The following is an 8,086-nucleotide window of genomic DNA, read 5'->3' on the forward strand; positions in this document are numbered from 1 at the left end:
GCACCACACAGAACGCACTGCAACAGTCTTTAAATCTCCAGTTTGGGAACATTTTGGCTTCCCAGTAGATTACAACGACAATGGACAGAAGGAGTGTGTCTCCACTACTCAACGAGAATAACCTATGCAGCTGCCATGTTGACATATTTACACCGGAGTAAGACAGAAATAAAAAATATCAACACAACTTGGTCTCCCCTCTAGGGGTGGTTCTGGGGGGGGGGGGGGCAGTGCCCCTGTGACAACCATTTTGGACCACCTTGTGGCCCCCTAAATGTGGAGTATGAAATAATTTTTACATAACAAATTTTTGCTTTTGTTCTTTTTTTTACATCCGTTATTAGGCAACGGGGAACACTAATGATTATGAACATGGTCTTTAGCCTGCTAATGCCTGCAATGCAGTGAAGAAAACGATATGACAACAATAACGTCTAATGTAACTGGCCCGTCTAACAGTACAACTGGCCCCAGCTTCGCCCCCCCAGTTGAAATGGTCTAGAACTGCCACTGCTCCCCTCTGCATTCATGCAGCCCTTTGCAACTGATTCTAACCGGGCCAAAGAAATAACGAGAGATATGTATGTTTATAGCCATGGATATGCGCCCATTCTCGGTTGTTGAGAATATGGGGATGCAGCACCTCACGAAAGTGCTTGAGCCACTACGAAATTGGCCTCTCTCGCACCCATTTCAGCAAACGGCTAGGACCCGCTCTATCTACGCAAGCTAAAGCCGACGTTCTCAATGAATTGGCCAATGCACCATGTGTTGCGCTTACTACAGATCAGTGATGGGCAACTCCAGTCCTCGGGGCCTGAGTGGTGTCACACTTTTCCCCATCCTTATCTAACACAGCTGATTAAACTAATTGCATTCTAAACTGAAGATCATGATTAGTTGATTGTTGGAGTCAGGTGTGTTAGCTGGGGCAAAAGTATGACACCAATCAGGCCCCAGAGGACTGGAGTTGCCCATCACTGATAGAGAGTGGCCCATCCCTGCTACAGAGTGTCCCATCCCTGCTACAGAGTGGCCCATCCCTGCTACAGAGTGGCCCATCCCTGCTACAGAGTGGCCTATCCCTGCTACAGAGTGGCCCATCCCTGCTACAGAGTGGCCCATCCCTGCTACAGAGTGGCCTATCCCTGCTACAGAGTGGCCTATCCCTGCTACAGAGTGGCCCATCCCTTCTACAGAGTGGCCCATCCCTTCTACAGAGTGGCCCATCCCTTCTACAGAGTGGCCTATCCCTGCTACAGAGTGGCCCATCCCTTCTACAGAGTGGCCCATCCCTGCTACAGAGTGGCCCATCCCTTCTACAGAGTGGCCCAATCCTGCTACAGAGTGGCCCATCCCTGCTACAGAGTGGCCCATCCCTGCTACAGAGTGGCCCATCCCTTCTACAGAGTGGCCTATCCCTGCTACAGAGTGGCCCATCCCTGCTACAGAGTGGCCCATCCCTTCTACAGAGTGGCCCATCCCTGCTACAGAGTGGCCCATCCCTGCTACAGAGTGGCCCATCCCTGCTACAGAGTGGCCCATCCCTGCTACAGAGTGGCCTATCCCTGCTACAGAGTGGCCCATCCCTGCTACAGAGTGGCCCATCCCTTCTACAGAGTGGCCCATCCCTGCTACAGAGTGGCCCATCCCTGCTACAGAGTGGCCCATCCCTTCTACAGAGTGGCCCAATCCTGCTACAGAGTGGCCCATCCCTGCTACAGAGTGGCCCATCCCTGCTACAGAGTGGCCCATCCCTTCTACAGAGTGGCCCATCCCTGCTACAGAGTGGCCCATCCCTTCTACAGAGTGGCCCAATCCTGCTACAGAGTGGCCCATCCCTGCTACAGAGTGGCCCATCCCTGCTACAGAGTGGCCCATCCCTGCTACAGAGTGGCCCATCCCTTCTACAGAGTGGCCCAATCCTGGTACAGAGTGGCCCATCCCTTCTACAGAGTGGCCCATCCCTGCTACAGAGTGGCCCATCCCTTCTACAGAGTGGCCCATCCCTTCTACAGAGTGGCCCATCCCTTCTACAGAGTGGCCCATCCCTTCTACAGAGTGGCCCATCCCTGCTACAGAGTGGCCCATCTCTGCTACAGAGTGGCCCATCCCTGCTACAGAGTGGCCCATCCCTGCTACAGAGTGGCCCATCCCTGCTACAGAGTGGCCCATCCCTGCTACAGAGTGGCCTATCCCTGCTACAGAGTGGCCCATCCCTTCTACAGAGTGGCCCATCCCTGCTACAGAGTGGCCCATCCCTGCTACAGAGTGGCCCATCCCTGCTACAGAGTGGCCTATCCCTGCTACAGAGTGGCCCATCCCTGCTACAGAGTGGCCCATCCCTTCTACAGAGTGGCCCATCCCTGCTACAGAGTGGCCCATCCCTGCTACAGAGTGGCCCATCCCTGCTACAGAGTGGCCCATCCCTGCTACAGAGTGGCCCATCCCTGCTACAGAGTGGCCCATCCCTGCTACAGAGTGGCCTATCCCTGCTACAGAGTGGCCCATCCTTGTTGGCTGCTAGACTAACCTACCAATCAAACATTTCTTTGCTGACATGGGCTAATTGAGTGAGTGACTGATGCACAATCACATTTTAAATTGCACCTTGTGTTTTCTATTATTCTAACTCTTAACAGTAAGTTGAGACCCAGATTGAGTTGGTCAGTCGGCTACAAATTGGTCCGCGGGCCCATCCTTGGTGTAGATGAAAGGGAGAAGGCAGGTTAGAGAAGGGTTCTCAACTCTTGAGACCATTGAGACATGGATTGTGTATGTGTGCCATTCAGAGGGTGAATGGGCAAGACAAAAGATTTAAGTGCATTTGAACGTGTTATGGTAGCAAGTGCCAGGCGCACCGGTTTGTGTCAAGAACTGCAAAGCTGCTGTTTTTTTTTACGCTCACCAGTTTTCCGTGTGTATCAACAATGGTCCACCACCCAAAGGATATCCAACTGACCTGACACAACTGTGGGAAGCATTGGAGTCCACATGGGCCAGCACCCCTATGGAACGCTTTTGACACCATGTAGTGTCCATGCCCTGACTAATTCAGGCTGTTCTGAGGGCAAAAGGGTGCAACTCAATATTAGGAAGGTGTCTGTAATGTACAATGTCTGAGCCATGATTACATATTGATTTCACACGCATAATGCACTTTATTTTAGTGTTGTTGAGTAATTGTTGGTACTCCTGATGTGTGCTCTCATCAGCCATTATATGACTCATTATCATACATGGAATCAGGAATTCCAACACTTTGTATTTTCTTAAATGGCCAAAAATGTTGCTACAGTAACTTTTGGCATTTCATGTGTCGAACCATGTGTTTTAGTGAACATTACACCCCTAGTTCCCTATAATAAGGTCACAGCCACAGGGGAGGTCGCCGCCATAACTGAAAAAGCAGAGGAGGAGAAGAAGAATGATTAACAATGACCAACCTATCCGCCTTTCTATCTCCCTCTCCCTATATCTCCCTCTCTAACTTTAAGCATCAGCTGTCAGAGCAGCTTACCGATCACTGTACCTGTACACAGCCAATCTGTAAATAGCACACCCAACTACCTCATCCCCTTATTGTTATTTATTTTGCTCCTTTGCACCCTTGTACCTCTACTTACACACTCATCTTCTGCACATCTATCACCCCAGTGTTTAATTTGCCATACTGTAATAATTTCGCCACTATGGCCTATTTATTGCCTCACCCCTCTTATCCTACCTCATTTGCACACACTGTTGTATTATTGACTGTATGTTTGTTTATTCCTTGTGTAACTCTGTGTTGTTGTTTGTGTCGCACTGCTTTCTTTGCTTTATCTTGGCCAGGTCGCAGTTGTAAATGAGAACTTGTTCTCAACTAGCCTACCTGGTTAAATAAAGATAAAATCAAAAATAAATCTCTACTTGCACATCTTCATCTGCACATCTTTCACTCCAGTATTAATTCTAAATTGTAATTATTTCGCTTCAATGGCCTATTTATTGCCTACATCCCTACTCTTCTACATTTGCACCGATTGTACATAGATTTTTCTATTTTTATTTTCTATTTTGTTATTGACTGTACGTTTGTTTATGTGTAACTCTGTGTTGTTGTTTTTGTCGCACTGCTTTGCTTTATCTTGGCCAGGTCGCAGTTGTAAATGAGAACTTGTTCTCAACTGGCCTACCTGGTTAAATAAAGGTGAAATCAAAATAAAATTCCAAAGAGATGGATGACCTGTCTAACCCTACCCTTCAGGGCCGGTCCTGGACGTTCTGCCGCCCTAGGCGAGACAATCTCCTCGAATATTATAGGCTGCAGTTTAGCTTCAGATTGTCATAGTGAGGAATCAATATATCCCCGTATGCATCGGAGTCACGTCTTTCGCGGGAATTTTGGAACTTATTTCTACCATAAGGCATCACCGAGTTAAGCATTGTTATAGAACACTTGATATAATCTGGATAGGTTTTTTGTATTTATTTCAAAATATAAAGCAAACAATAGAGTTTCTTTAACAAACGGTATGTGATACCCTCAGTCAATTGGAGCCCTGGTTTTAGTCAAACACACCAAGCCCTTCCCAGACACCGAGGTATTTAATCAGTGCATGCGACAGTATTGGAGTATTTGACCAACATCTATGGATATGTTAATTGTCTCTGTCAAACAGTTAGGCTTAACACTTCTTTTTTGGAAGATGAAGAAATAAGCTCAAATTATCTATGTAATTCTATGTTTATGCCCATAAAACAATTTGGTGGCCGCGTGCACATATAGGAGGTCCCTTACCAGGCAGAAGGGAATTTTACTTTAACCCCTGCATCGGAGAGTTACATCGTTGCTGTCACTGTGCAACCTAGTGCCTATAGTAGGAAAACACGTTTCTTATTAATAATATCCCACCTGTTATCACACAATGTACGATCCCATTATTGTTACAATTACAATAAAAATAACACTTTTATAGAACATATTTAACATGTTTTTTAATATTCCTGTAGACCTGTAAAACAGAGTAAGATCATTTGAGCTTTGGAAACAAGTGCTTTCATAAATGCATGGCGGGCCTCGTTTCGCTGGAGCAGTGGGACGCGGCGGGACGAGGAATCTGGGGCTCGGAATGTAAACAAACATGGCGGCGCCCAGCCCCTGGCTGCGTCCGTATCCGTTAAGACCCCAAAGTATTCCGGTAAGGCGGATTGGGAAGCTTTTCATGCTCAGTTTGAACTGTTAGCTCATTTTAGGGGGTGGTCGAATGAAGATAGGGCACTGCAGTTGGCTTTATGCCTGACGGATGATGCTCTGGCCTGTTTGTTATTGATTAGCCCCGAGGACAGACGCGATTATGGTGCCTTAGTGGGAGCACTGAGGAGGCGCTTTGGACAGTGTGTACAGCCCGGGCTGCTGCGCTCCGAACTGAGTAATAGACGCAGGCAGCCTGGAGAGCCTCTACGGGTGCTAGCTAATGACATTGAGAGCCTCTCTCGGCGGGCATATGCTCACATGCCCCCCTACGTGCAGAGCGAGCTAGCACGGGACCAGTTCATACAGGCGCTTTCTCCTACGGACCTGCGCATACAGACCCAGCTGGCTCATCCTGAGTCATTGCAGATAGCCTTGGAGATGGCTTTGGAGAGGGAGCTGGTGTGGGCTGGGGCTTCAGCTGGGTCTTTGGTGGGGGCGCAGGGAGGCAGACCCTCTTAGAGAGCTGGGGGGCAGAGCAGCCCAGAGCCGGAAAAGCCTGCATGCGTGGCTGATATGACAGAACTCATTCGTGCTGTGTCGCTACAGGTGGAACGAAACACACGCCGGGGTCCCCGGGTCTGCTGGGGTTGTGGCCAGACAGGCCATCTGCGCCGAGATTGCCCCAAGTTCCCCGGAGCTCAGGGAAACGGCTCGGGGTCCGCGTTGACCGGGTAGTGCGGACCCCTGGCTTTCTATCCCAACCACCACCATCTTCTTCAGGTTGAGCCCACCGGCCCAGACGGGGAAGCAAGGCTCCACTTCCCCCAGAAGCAGACGTGGGCAAGCGGACGGAGCCTGTTGTCGTGGTGGGCCGGACCTGTGTTGGGGACTTTTGTCATTTCCCTGTCACTGTGGAGGGGGTGCCCTGCTCTGCCCTGGTGGACACTGGGTCCACAGTAACCCTGGTGAGGCCAGATATTGTACCAGGTTGGATTCAGTGTGAGCCCACAACTGTGCAGCTCCGCACAGTCACAGGTGAGCTGGCACCCATGAAAGGGAAGGGAATAATGACTCTGACAGTAGGGGGCAGGACTGTGCGTCATCCTGTGTGGGTGGCGGCTGTGCAGGACCCTTGTATCCTGGAGGACCCTTGTATCCTGGGGTTGGACTTTCTTAGGAGCACAGGCTGCCAGTTAGACCTAAATGGGGGCACACATCAGGGAGGGCCTGCAGTCACCATGGCCCCCCCTAATATCACATACACTCAACCCAACAAACCCTTTACTCCAACAGTTAAAGCAGCAGAGACTCATGGCTGCCCCCCCCTCCCCCACATCTGTGTGTGACTTTTCTCCAGCCCCCCTGTCACCTACGGCTGTGTGTTACATTCCCCCAGTTACCCCCACGACACAGCCCTCCGTGAGCCCGGGCCGCTCCCCCCCAGCCCAGCTACCCCAGATGGGAGAGGAGAGGACACTGTCTGCAGTGAGGGAGATATGGGGGAGGAACTGTGTTGGTCTTAACCCTGAGCAGCAGGAACGGTTGTGGCAGTTGCTGTTTGAATTCAGAGACAGCTTTGCGCTGAGTGAGGAAGAGGTGGGTCAGACTCATCTGGTGCAGCATGAGATCGACACAGGTGATGCTCGACCCATCAAGATGCGTCCCGCCGTATCCCGCTGGCACGCCAGGAGGCGGCAGACAAGGCTGTGTTGGAGATGCAGCGGGCAGACTTCATCGAGCCCTCAGACAGCCCCTGGGTGGCGCCGGTTGTCATGGTTCCTAAGAAGTGGGGCAAGCTGAGGTTCTGTGCGGACTACAGGCGGCTGAATGAGGTAACCAGGAAGGACTCATACCCCATACCACGTATCGATGAGTCGCTGGACCTGGTTAGGGGGTCCTCCTGGTTCTCCTCACTAGACCTCCGCAGTGGCTACTGGCAGGTGCCCCTCTCCCCAGAGGCCAGAGCCAATACTGCGTTCTCCACTAACAGAGGACACTGGCAGTTCAAGGTCCTGTGCTTCGGCCTGTGCAACGCTCCAGCTACTTTTGAGCGTTTGATGGACAGGGTGCTGGATGGCATCCCCCGACAGCAGTGTCTGGTATACCTCGATGACATCCTGGCCCATGGCAGCTCCTTCCAGTCAGCCCTGGTGGCGCTACGGAGTGTGCTGGAGCGGGTGGCTGCCGCAGGTCTGAAGCTCCACCCCGAGAAGTGCCACTTCATGAGGAGAGAGGTGTCCTTCCTGGGCCACCGAGTGGGGAAGGAGGGGATCAGCACCATGGAGGACAAGGTGGGGGCTGTCCGAGACTGGCCCACCCCCACCGACCAGCGTCAGCTGAAGAGCTTCCTGGGCCTGGCCTCGTACTACAGGAGGTTTGTACGGGGCTTCTCAAGCGTCGCTGCTCCCCTGAACCGCCTCCTGCCGAAGGACAAGGCCTTCACTTGGACAGTGGAGTGTGAGGAGGCCTTCAACACCCTCAAATGTGCACTAATCGAGGCCCCTGTGCTCGCCCCCCCTGACCTCACCTTGCCCTTTATCCTGGACACAGACGCGAGCAATGTGGGCATGGGTGTGGTGCTGGCCCAGGTGGGGCCAGAGGGGGAGAGAGTGGTGGCGTACTTCAGCAGAACATTTAACAAACATGAGCGCCGCTACTGTGTCACCTGGCGGGAGCTCTTGGCTGTTGTGGCTTCCATCAAACACTTCAAGTACTACCTGGGTGGCCTGCCATTTACTGTGAGGACTGACCACTCTGCTCTCCAGTGGCTCATGTCGTTCAGAGAACCAGAGGGGCAGGTGGCACGCTGGTTGGAGGAGCTTCAGCCGTATGACTTCACAGTGGTGCACAGGGCAGGGGCACGCCACTCCAACGCCGACGCCATGTCCCGTCGGCCCTGTACTGCAG

Source organism: Salmo salar, chromosome 09 (assembly GCF_965601325.2).
Source record: "Salmo salar chromosome 09, fSalSal1, whole genome shotgun sequence".
In the NCBI taxonomy this organism is placed as follows: domain Eukaryota; kingdom Metazoa; phylum Chordata; class Actinopteri; order Salmoniformes; family Salmonidae; genus Salmo; species Salmo salar.